The sequence below is a fragment of the Pongo abelii genome, chromosome 4 (genome assembly GCF_028885655.2).
Source record: "Pongo abelii isolate AG06213 chromosome 4, NHGRI_mPonAbe1-v2.0_pri, whole genome shotgun sequence".
NCBI classification, from domain to species: Eukaryota; Metazoa; Chordata; class Mammalia; order Primates; family Hominidae; genus Pongo; species Pongo abelii.
The window spans coordinates 22,025,383-22,037,517 of record NC_071989.2 but is presented as its reverse complement, the minus strand read 5'-3'; the positions used below and the strand labels follow the sequence as shown (position 1 = coordinate 22,037,517).

The 12,135-nt window shown below is 34.6% G+C and overlaps 1 long non-coding RNA gene across 1 annotated transcript in view; it reads right to left on the bottom strand.

The window, feature by feature from the left end:
* LOC129059267 (uncharacterized) overlaps positions 1-6,254 on the bottom strand; it is a 42,065-nt gene extending 35,811 nt beyond the window's left edge. The window contains exon 1 of the long non-coding RNA XR_008525057.1: positions 6,188-6,254. This is a non-coding gene — a long non-coding RNA (uncharacterized LOC129059267). The remainder of the gene's footprint in view (positions 1-6,187) is intronic.
* Between the last annotated feature and the right edge of the window lie 5,881 nt (positions 6,255-12,135).

The window sequence follows — 12,135 nt, the reverse complement described above, 5'->3', positions numbered from 1 at the left end:
TAAGAAGCTATATCAGATCCTTTTGGTTCCTCCAGAAAAAGAAGTTTTCTTTGCATCTGTTGCTTTCCTGTTTCATATGGATCATTAGTGAAGTTTAGTGTGAGAATGTTCCTGAGACTGATTTGACAGCTAAACCTTTATAATAGCACAGGTGGTTACTGGGGGTCTTTCAAGACATTTAGTATTCATCTTTATTTATTTAGAATAAAGGCAGTATTTGGTGTCATTAATATTACTGTTATACTGTTAAAATTATACTCGTGTCCCAAGTGAAGGCTTCTTTTTTTCTGCCTCTTTCCATGCACTGAATAATTACCCTTCCACTGGGATTTCTTGTTTAAAAGTGCATACCATATTTATATTTGGCTCAATTATTTTAGAATTGCCTTGTACTTCCCTTTGATTCCATAAATCTTATCCAAGATAAAACTAAGCTCCACTGAATACCTAAAGTGTCTCTGGGGACAGGGATATTTAATATGTGTGGTTATTTTGCACACATTATCAGAAATGAACATCAGAGCACTCTGCTGAAGGGATGTTGGATTTTACCTAAGAGGCAAATGGGATATTTAAAAAAAAGCTTGAGAAAAAATAATTTAAGTTATTCTCAGAAAATCTGAAACTTTTTTTTTGCTCTGGGGTAATATCTTCACTCAATTTTTTGCAAATGTTGGAAAATATGGCACATAAAATAACATAATTTCTGCATTTGAGCCAATGATCTCTCCCTTTTATTTCACTTACCCTCTTACAGTTTTCAGCATGCTTTTATTTTTATAATCTCTTCTTTTTTACTCTGTCAAATAGGTCATTTTTGTTTTCTACTTTTGTCTCACTCACCAAATATCTTTAGAAAGTTGTTAATTTAATCAAATACAGATTTGATATGCCTCTAAAGGCAAAAAAAGTAACTTGTCAGGAAATATGTGCCTGAGGTTATATGTGTAGTTCTTTGTTTCCTCACTGATTTTGGTCTTTTTGTAAGTCAAGATAACCTAATGATCTAACTGTTATAAACACTGCACAGACCTCAAATCTCAACAATTTGGGAATTAGGCTATGAGCTTTTTCCTTGACTTCTCATTCCGGGATCTACGCTTCATTCATTTTTTTTTCCTATAAAAAAATAATACTCACCACCGTGATATAGTTTGCCTGTGTCCCCACCCAAATCTCATCTTGAATTGTAGTTCCTATAATCCTCATGTGTGGTGAGAGAGACCCAGTTGGAGGTAATTGAATTATGGGGGCAGTTTCTTCCATAAAATTCTTGTGATAGTGAGCAAATTCTAATGATATCTAATGATTTTATAAGTGGCTTCCCCCTTTGCTCAGTTCTCATTCTTCTCCTTCCTGCTACTATGTGAAGAAGGACATGTTTGCTGTCCCTTCTGCCATGATTGTAAGTTTCCTGAGGCCTCCCCAGCTCTGCGGAACTATGAGTCAATTAAATCTCTTTCTTTCATAATTAACCCAGTCTCAGGCAGTTCTTTATCGCAGCGTGATAACAGAATAATACACATTGCTTCATCAATTCAGTGATTTTCATGTAGTATGCAGTCGTGTAATTAATAAGTATTTAACTACTAACACTTTGCCAGGTTGTTTGCTATCTGTTCAGAATAAAAAGGGTGTTAATTTATGTAATATTTTCCTCTAATATATTCTTATATATATAAAACAGCTCATTTTAGAAATACATATTTACTTCTGCTTTTAAAAAACTGGAGCAATTTGGGGTAAGCCAAAGCTTCCACAATTTAGGCTGCAGAATATCATTAAGTATTCTTGTTCTCAACTTTCAAACCTACATCCTCCCCCTCCTGTGCCCCATACACTCCTTTTTAATTTGTTTTTTCATTCAATTCAGAGAATAAACATGTGGCTTCTCTGGATTAAAGTTTTCCCATGTATCAGATACAACTATCCAATCTACAGGCTTTCAAACTCTTTCCTTATTTGTAGCACATAGTCTACCCTTATTTTTTCTCTGGTACCTCCAAATGTTTATTCTCCTAGAAGCTTTTCTGGGTGGTTTTGATTTACTTTACATTTTTCTCCTTCTGAATACATGCCATATTGAATATCCTCCAGTCTTTAAAATTAATATTAATTGCTGCATATATTTGGCAATGGGTTTTAGTATAAAATGTAGAGTTTCTGGTTAAATATGGCCAATTGGCTATGCTTTAAAATAACTTCTTTTTTTGCAAAACTCTATACAATTGGCTTAATTCAATAAAAATTTTAAAAGATCAAGATGAAAGGAATAGGGTAAGAAACATATATATATATTTGTGTGTGTACATATATATGTGTATATATAGGTGTAAAAACATAGTTTTAAGATGAAAATTAGACTTATGATTGAATAATTAGGTATTATTAAATTTTACAAGTGTAGAAATTGCAAGGTAATATTTTTAATATTGCAGGTATAGAAACTGGGTAATACCAAGCTTAAATTACTTGCTTAAGGGTCTTCTGTTAACAAGAAAATCAAGTGGACCTCAAAACAAAGTCTATTAACTCATATGATATTTTTTCCCAGTATAATACACAATCATGTCATTTGACTAGATAAATCTAAATCGCAAATAGCCTTATTCTTTCAGCAAGAAAGATGTTTCTTATGTACTTTTTGTGTTTCATATGCTGTGAAAAAAAGAAACACAGAAAACATTGCTGAAACATGTTGGGAAATATTTCAGTACCAAAACACTGAAAGAATAGACATATTATTCTTTGAATTAAAGTATCCATAACTAGTGAATGAGAAGAATTATAAAAATATTTTGTCAAGTTCTTCTAAATCTCCAAAGAAAATGGTAGGCCTCAAGGATGAATTTTCATTGCATATTGAATTTTAAAGTAAAATAAATTTTAATCAAAGCTTTTGCTTGAGATTGGGATTGGAGTAGGTGGATGGCAACAAGAAATTACTATGAAAGTTTCAAAATTATTGCTAGGAAGGTATACTATTTTCTGTTTAATTTAAAAATATTTGCTCAATAAGAATGATCTACGTATCAGTAGTTCCTATGATTCTCTATTTCAGTGATATTTATGCTATTTAAAATGAGAAAATAATTTATACAAATTTTTTTCTACTCAAGTCAAGTGCTCAGAATTGAGAAAATAAGTCTAGGATCTTTACTAAAATATATTGATCATAATTAAGGAAAATGACTAAAGAGAGGAAGTATGAATAAAAATGATAGATCTTGAGTTACCAAATCAAACAATGTTAATTGTTTCCATATTTCCAAAATTATTTGTGGTCAATTACAGAAATACATACACCATAGGAACATAGGAATCAGCAAGATAGAAATAACAGAATACTTTTAAACCAGTAAGAGCCTGAACATAGAAATGAGTGCCATGAAATTCACTACAGCTTTATAACTTGGAAAGCAAAATCAACTTGTAGCTTTCTGGCAGCCAAAGTACAATTATGCTCAGTTACAACTTTCAAAACTTATAACTGGTGTTAGTTTTATGAACAAGTTTCAAAATTCATAACTCGTTCAAAAAATTAATATACCAGTACACTGAGGAATCATAAAGAGGGAAATGGTGCAATTCTGGCTTAAGTAAGGTGGAAATGCCAGCAGGAGGAAAAACAACACCATTGCCCAGAGATAAACAAGACAGTATTGAATTCACAAGGTTTCTCTAGAAGCCCATAAATAACTGAAATTACTTTCCCTTATAACTGAGTCGGCTTGCTCCAGGGTAAACTGCTCTTCTTGATAGTTTCCAGCAAGCCAGTTTGCCAAGGGAGGGGAAAATAAAACAAAACAAATTTGTACATGTTTTTCTTTTCCATTGACTTTTTTGTTCATTTGTAAATCTCCATTTCCCTTTGATGAAATCTACATGTGACTAATTTCTCTTGTGTATGACTAATTCAGTTGTAGATTTAACTAAATTAAATACCTATTTCTTCTTAATACTACTTGGAAAAATAAAAATTTTACTTTTTATTGTGATCTGAGAAATCAGATCTTGAATTTTTCCTTAATAAAAAGGCTCTTTGTGACTTATAATAATCAACAATCTTACAACGTATATAATACAAATTTCTATACGCAATTTACTATATTCCTCAAGTAGCTCATTTGTGCAACTACAAAATATATTTCCAAAAAGCAGTTCTATAGAGGAACAAGCTACTTGTGCTGCTGTTTGATAGTCAGCATGATTTAACAATCAGATTTAGAATATCTTTACCAATAGCGCTAAAATTTTAGTGTGAGTTAGATTCACTTTGACAGTTTTAAAGTGCAGATTATTCTCCCACAATCTCCAACCACAATTCTGCTTAGTAGGTTTGACATGTAATCAAGAAATACGACTGTTTAATAGCTAACAAGATAAACTTGATGCTTATGACCCAGGACAACACATTGAGAAACACTGATTGAGGTTTTTAAAAAAGTAGTTTGTACATCTCTAAGAAAACTTTTTGTACATGTTAGTTATCCTAATTGAAAATTTTATTAAAATATGAATAGCAAAGAATGTGTGATTATAGTCTCAAGCTTGGGTTGAGGTAATCTTGGTTTGTGTAAATACATTCTATGACGTTTGCATGATTGAGTCATGAGTCCCTTAATCACATAGATACATTCTGAGAAATGTGTCCTTAGGCAATTTTGTCATTGTGCAAACATCATTGCATGTACAAACCTAGATGGTACAGCCTACTACACACCTAGTGTACCAGTCTGTTTTCATGCAGCTGATAAGGACATACCTGACACTGGGAAGAAAAGAGGTTTAATTGAACTTACACTTCCACATGGCTGGGGAGGCTTCAAAATCATGGCGGGAGGCGAAAGGCCCTTCTTACATGGAGGTGGCAAGAGAAAATGAGGAAGAAGCAAAGGCAGGAACCCCTGATAAACCCATGTGAATAAGTCGTGAGACTTATTCACTATCATGAGAATAGCACAGGAAAGACCAGCCCTCATGATTCAATTACCTCCCCCTGGGTCCCTCCCACAACATGTGGGAATTCAGGAAGATACAATTCAAGTTGAGATTTGGTGGAGACACAGCCAAACCACATCACCTAGGTTATAGTGTGTAGTAGGCTATACAATTTAGGTTTGCACATGCAATGATGTCCAAAAAAAAATCATTGTATGTTTATACATGCAATAATGGTTTAGCCTATTGTTCCCAGGCTACAACCTGTAGAGAATGTTAATGTACTGAATACTGTAGGCAACTGTAACACAATGATAGGTATTTGTGTATTTAAATATATGTAAGCACACAAAAGCCTCAGTAAGGATACAGTATAAAAGACAAAAAAAAAAAAAAGGTACATTTTCATAGTGCATTCTACTAAGCCAGTCTTGCTTTGCTATAAAGAAATACCGAAGACTGAGTAATTGATATAGAAAAGAGGTTTAATTGGCTCACAGCTTCTTCAGGCTGTGCAAGCATGGGGCTGCCATAGCTTGGTTTCTGTGGAGGCTTTGGGGAGCTTTTATTCAGGGAAGAAGGAGAACCTGGAGCTTGTGCATTACATGGTGAAAGCAGGAGCAAGAGAGAGAGTAGTAGGTGGGGGAGGTGTCACACACTTTTAAATGACGAGATCCCATGTGAACTCAGAGCAAGAGCTCACTTACCATCACCGGGGGAATGGCACAAGTCATTCATGAGGGATCTGCCCCCACGATCCAAATACCTCCCACCAGGCCCCACCTCCAACATTGAGGATTACAATTCAACGTGAGATTTGGATGGGGCATTCAAATCATATCAGGCACTTACCATGAAATATGCTTACAGGATTGGAAATTGCTCTGGGTAAGTCAATGAGTGAGAGGTGAGTGAATGTGAAGGCATTACTGTACACTACAGTAGACTTTATAAACACTGTACACATAGGCTATACTAAAGTTTAAAAAAAGTTTTTTCTTTCTTCAATAATAAATTCGCCTTAGCCTACTATAATTTTTTACTTTATAACTTTTTTTAATTGTGACTGTTTTATAATAACACTTAGCTTGAAACACAAACACACTGTACTGCAGTACAAAAATGTTTTCTTTCCTCATATCCTGGTTCTATAAGCTTCGTTCTATTATTAAATTTAATTTTAAAAATTTTCAATTTGTAAACATTTTTACTAAAAACCAAGACACACATATTAACTTGGGCCTACCCACTGTTGGATCATTGATATCACCATCTACTCCTCCACATCTTGTCCCACTGGAAGGTCTTCAGGTGCAATGACACACATGGAGCTGTCATCTCCTGTGATCACAATGCCTTCTAGAATGTCTACTGAAGGAACTGGCTCAGGCTGTTTCACAGTTAACTTTTTAAATTTACAGAAGTGGAAGTGTACATTCTGAAATAAGATAAAAGGATCGTATAGTAAATACATAAGCTAATAACATAGTCGTTTATTATGAAGTATTGTGTAAAAATGTATGTACTAGGCTTTATACGACTAGCAGCGCAGCAGGTTTGTTTAACCAGCATCATCAAAAACGCATCAGTAATGCATTGCTCTGTGAGGTTAGCAGGGCGATAGGAATTTTTCAGCGCCCTTATAATCTTATGGGATCATCTTCCTGTAAGAGGTCCCTTGCTGACTGAAACATTGTTACGTGTCATATGACTGTAATTGCATTTACGATTGCATTGTAACAAACACATGAAATACTCAGAAATAACTTTAAGAAAATTATTAAAATTTATACACATGGCTGATAGAAAGATCTAAATAAATGAAAATCTAAATAAATGAAGACATACACCATGATCATGAATCATGAGAATTAATATTATTCCGTTTTTATTTTTTTGAATTTTATTGAGGTAAAATTGACAAGGTATATTTAAGGTGTTCTGATGAAAAGAAAAACTAAGGGTGTGTTTTTCCTATTCTCAACACTCACATACTCAATACTTCTGTGACCCCAGATGTGTGATGGTTTTTCCTTATACACCAATCAATTATCCAGCAAATTCTTCAGTGAACTCCAGCTGGCTGTCCTCTAATTCAATTTAATTCTGATACTATTTACCTGGATACAGCATCAGCTCTCTCAGGTTGAGGTCTCGGCAGCACAAGACTTTCCCCCGACTTCAGATGCTAGTTACAAACACAGGCTGGGAGCTGTGTCTCTGACCAACCAGCTAGAAATCAAGGTTCCCTCAATCTCCTTATTGGGTTTTATTACCTTGCAACAGTACTTCAGAGAAAAATGTTGTAATTACATATATTCGTTTATTATAAAGGATATCACAAAGATACAGATGGACAGCATGATGGAAGAGATACATAGAATGAGGGTATGAGGTCCTCATTAGAATGGGGCAAGTGGAAAGAGGGGTGGAGCTTCCATGCCCACTTCAATGATCACCCTCCAGAAACCTCCATGTGTTCAGCTATTCAGAAGCTCTCCAAACCTTGTCCCTTTGGGGTTTTATGGAGGCTTTAATTACATAAGCATAATTAATTAAATCATTGGTCTTTGGTGATCACAACTCAAGCTTCAGCTCCTCCCACCTCCTTAGAGGTTGGAAAATGGAGCTGTCTTGCTCTTTCTGGTGACCAGCCCTATTCTAAAGTTATATAGAAGCTGTCAGCCACCAGTCATCTCATTAGCATACAAAAGACATCTTAATCATGTAGGAGATCCCAAGAATTCTGTGAGTCATATGCTGAAAAGGAGGAGAAAGACCAAGTGTCTATCTCACACTATCACACGTGTACAACTCGATGTTTTGATATATGGATACATTTTGAAATGATCACCACAATTAATTAAATTAATGTGTCACATTATTTTACCATAATTACCATTTCTTTGTGATGAAAATGAGTAAGATCTACCCTCTTAGTAAATTTCAAGTATACAATACAGTATTGTGACCTATAGTATAGTATAATTATCAACACTGTTTAAATATCAGTGCTCCCAAAATTGATTAAAAGATCAAGCAATACTAATCAAAATTTATATAGTAAATGATTTTTCTTGCTTAAAGAGAGGTTTGATCTTTTGTTTGGCTCCTGAAAAATAACTTCTAAGCCTTTGGAATGTCCTACCCAATAAAGGTATCTTTGTTTAGCTGCATCTTTATGGCCACACCAGATAGTCTGTGCTAACAATATGATTTATATTGTATAGCAGAGGATCTTGAGTCACGTGTTATCAGCTTAACAGCTGGACATCTGAAGGAGTTGGAGGCTAAGGTCAGTAACATGGTGAGCAATAATTTCTATGTGATTGAACGCAATAAAAACTCTAGACATCAAAGCTTCGCTGAGATTTCAGGTTGGTATAGTCCATGCATATTGTCACACATTCCTGCTTAGAGAAATAGATTCTCTACCCAAGACTCCACTGGGAGAGTAGAAAGGGAAGCTTCATAGCTAGGTATATCCTGGACTTTCATCTATGTGCTTCTTCCCTCTGCTGATTGCCATTTGTATCTTTTTTGCTGCAATAAACCATAATCATGAGTTGAACTTGAGAGCAGTCTTGGAGATGTGGGAACCTGGACTTAAAAGTGAAAGTGTTCTTGGGGACCGTACCAAGTTAAATAATATCCCATAAAAATTCATGTCCATTTAGAACCTGTGAATATGGCCTTATTTGGTAATAAGGTATTGGGAAATACAATCAAGTTAAAATGAATTAAACCTAAATCCAATGTTACTGATGACCTCATAAGAAGAGGGAAATTTTGACACAAAGACGCAAACACACAGGAATAATGCCATGTAAAAATGGAGGCAAAGACTGTAAGGATTCATTGACAAGCCCAGAAACTCCTAGGATTGCCTGTGATCACAAGAAACTAGGATAAGGCTGGGAAGCATAATTCTCTAGAGCCTACAGAAAGAATGGGGCTGCTGACACCTTAATTTTGCACTGATGGCCTCCAAAACTGGGAAAGAATGAATTTCTTTTAAACCATCCAATTTGTGGTTATTTATTATGATAGCACTAGAAAACTAATATGAATCCCACATTTTGCAAAATTCTGTAAGGATTTTTGTAGAAACTGACTGATTCTAAAATATTTATGAAAAACAAATAACCTAGAATAACCAAAACAGTTTTGCAAAGGAAGACCACAGCTAGGAGAGTTACGCTACTTTACTCGAAAGTATACTATAAAGCTACTTTTATCAAGACAGAATAGTATTAACATAGAGATATACATGTAGATCAATGGGGCAGAACAGAATTCATGAAAAGACCCACAGATATATAATCAATTGATTTTTGTTAGCATGTTACCAAAAAAAGGTTGGGGAGAAGAGAGATAGTATTTTAACTTATAGCTCTGGAAAAACACAACTATTGAGGGAAAAATGAATATCAATTCACTTTTTTTTTTTTTTGAGACAGAATCTCGGTCTGTCACCCAGGCTGGAGTGCAATGGCATAATCTCGGCTCGCTGCAACCTTTGCCTCCAGGGTCCAAGCAATTCTCCTGTCTCAGCCTCTTGAGTAGCTGGGATTACAGATGCGCGCCATCATGCCTGGCTCATTTTTGTATTTTTAGCAGAGTCGGAGTTTCACTATGTTGGTCAGGCTGGTCTCAAACTCCTGACCTGGTGATCCACCCACCTCGGCTTCTCAAAGTGCTGGGGATTATAGGCGTGAGCTACCGTGCCCAGCCGTATCAATTCTTAAATAATAAACATTTACTTGACATGAATTATAGATCTAAATGTAAACTGTTAACTTATAAAACTTATGGTGAGGATAATACATAGGAGAAAATCTATGTGTCCCTAGTAGGAAAAAAATACAATACAAACACATGCAAAAATAAATAGAAATGTAAAAACTGATTTTGTAAGAATTGAAAACATCTACTCTTTGACAGACATCTTTTAAAACAAAAAGAAAAGTCGGAAAAAAACAACTCAGTTCATGTATTTGGCAGGTTGATTTCTATCCAGAATATGCAAATAATCTTTATATCTCAATAAGAAGATAACAAAAATTTTTTAAAAATACGAGTGTGTAAAATTTAATATGAAATTTCATGAAATAAATAATATGCTATACATGAATTGCTAATAAGCACATATAAAAGTGTTAAGCATTTTTCGTAACAAAAATGCAAATTAACATTGCAATGTGATACACTACACATCTATCAGAATGTCTGAAATTATTATTATTTTTTTCTCATCCTATTTTATGGTGCTATAAAATGTCTGAAATTAAAGAGTGATAGTGTTGTCAAGGATATGGGGAAACCAGAACACTCGGACTTTGCAGGTGGCAATCTAAAGTGATACATCCGCTGTAAAAACTGTGTTTTTCATCAATTAACACATACACTAACTATATTCCCAGTCATTCTACCGTGATGTGTATGCACAAGTCTGCCCATGGATGTTCATAGCAGCTTCATTTATAATAGCCTCAAACTGGAAAGAAACCAAAAGTCTATCACCAGGGAAATGGACAAACACAATGTTACATGAACATACATTGTAATGCTAATCAGCAGTAAAAAAAAAAAAAAACCTACTGCATTTTTGCACCAACTTAGATGAATCTCAAAACATAATTTTCTTGAGTCAGAGAAGCCAAAAAAGTACACAGTGTGTGATCCCATTTTTATAAGACACTAGAAAATGTAAACACATCTATAGTTAACAAAGCCCATCAATGTTTGCTTGGAGTAGAAGTAGTAGGTGGGATAGACTGCAAAGAAACATAAGCAAACTTTTCACAGTGGTAGAAAGGTTCTCCATTTTGGTTGTGGTAGTGGTGTCGGGTGTAAATAGATGTTAAAGTTTATTAAACTGTACACTTTAAATGGGTACAATTTGTTGTACATAAACTATATCTCAATAAAGCTTCTCTTTCCTAAAAAAAAAGTGCCTAGTCAAAGCTTTCATTTATTAATTCTTACTTAGGAATAACAAAAGTTTTCCAAGTAAATTAGACTATAGTTGTTTAAACAGCCAGAAAACAAGCAAAGTCTTATAATTCTACATTATAGAAAATGGCTTTTTAAATTTTAAAATGGAATGTTTTTAAAGAAGTTATCATCAATTGCCTGGCTCTATTATCTGAAATTCATTACGAAGTATAGATTTGTTTTATACCTTTGTTACACCACTTTTACAGATAAATTATTTATATGGACTGGGCAGAGAAACCTCTTACTTAAGATACATAAAATGGATTAAAGAAATTTATGACAAAATTTGGTTACTCTTCTCAGTTTTTGATATTCCACCAGACCAATTTGGATTTCCTGCTGGGTAGACTTACTCATAATTAAGCCCAGACCCTGATTCTATGGGATGAAGAGTTGCAGCCTCATTCATATTTAATACTAACAGATTTCTTAGGCTATGGAAAGTGTACTAAAGGGGAATAAGTGGAACCTTAAGATACAGGATTGGGATATACAGACATACACAGAAGAGGTTGAAATATTTGAACAAACAAATTCTCAAAATTCTCTTGCTTTAGAGACAGCTTAATGACTTCTCCTCCAAGAAAGTCAGCCTTAACATGCGTACAAAGAAATAAAGAAAGAAAAAAATAGTGAAAGAAAGAAAGAAAAAAAACAATGACAAACACTTTTATTGACTGCCCTTGGGTAATTTATAATTTTTCTCAGGACAAATCCTCATGGTGCCTCATTGCCTGGGCTTTTAAGAAGAGCTAGAGCTCTTCTTCTTTTTTATTTTCTTTTCCTTACAATTTTCTTAATAACATTTTCTTTTCCCTAGCTTACTTTATTGTAAGAATATGGCATACAATCCATGTAACTTATGAAATATGTGTTAACCAACTGTTTATGTTTTCAGTAAGGCTTCTGATCAGCAAAAGTGTTGCAGGTTTTTCGTATAATTTATTGGTAGAAGGCTGAGGAGAATGTGTGAAATTCCTAGGGTGTTTTAAGAAGAATGAAACATAATGCTCAATAGGGCCAAATACCATTATAGTTACCCTCACTCTGCATTCAGGGTTTAATGCCACAGCCTAAAAAGATGGAAGTGTTGGCCGGGCGCTGTGGCTCATGCCTGTAATCCCAGCACTTTGGGAGGCTGAGGCAGGCGGATCATGAGGTCAGGAGATCAAGACCATTCTGGCCAACATTGTG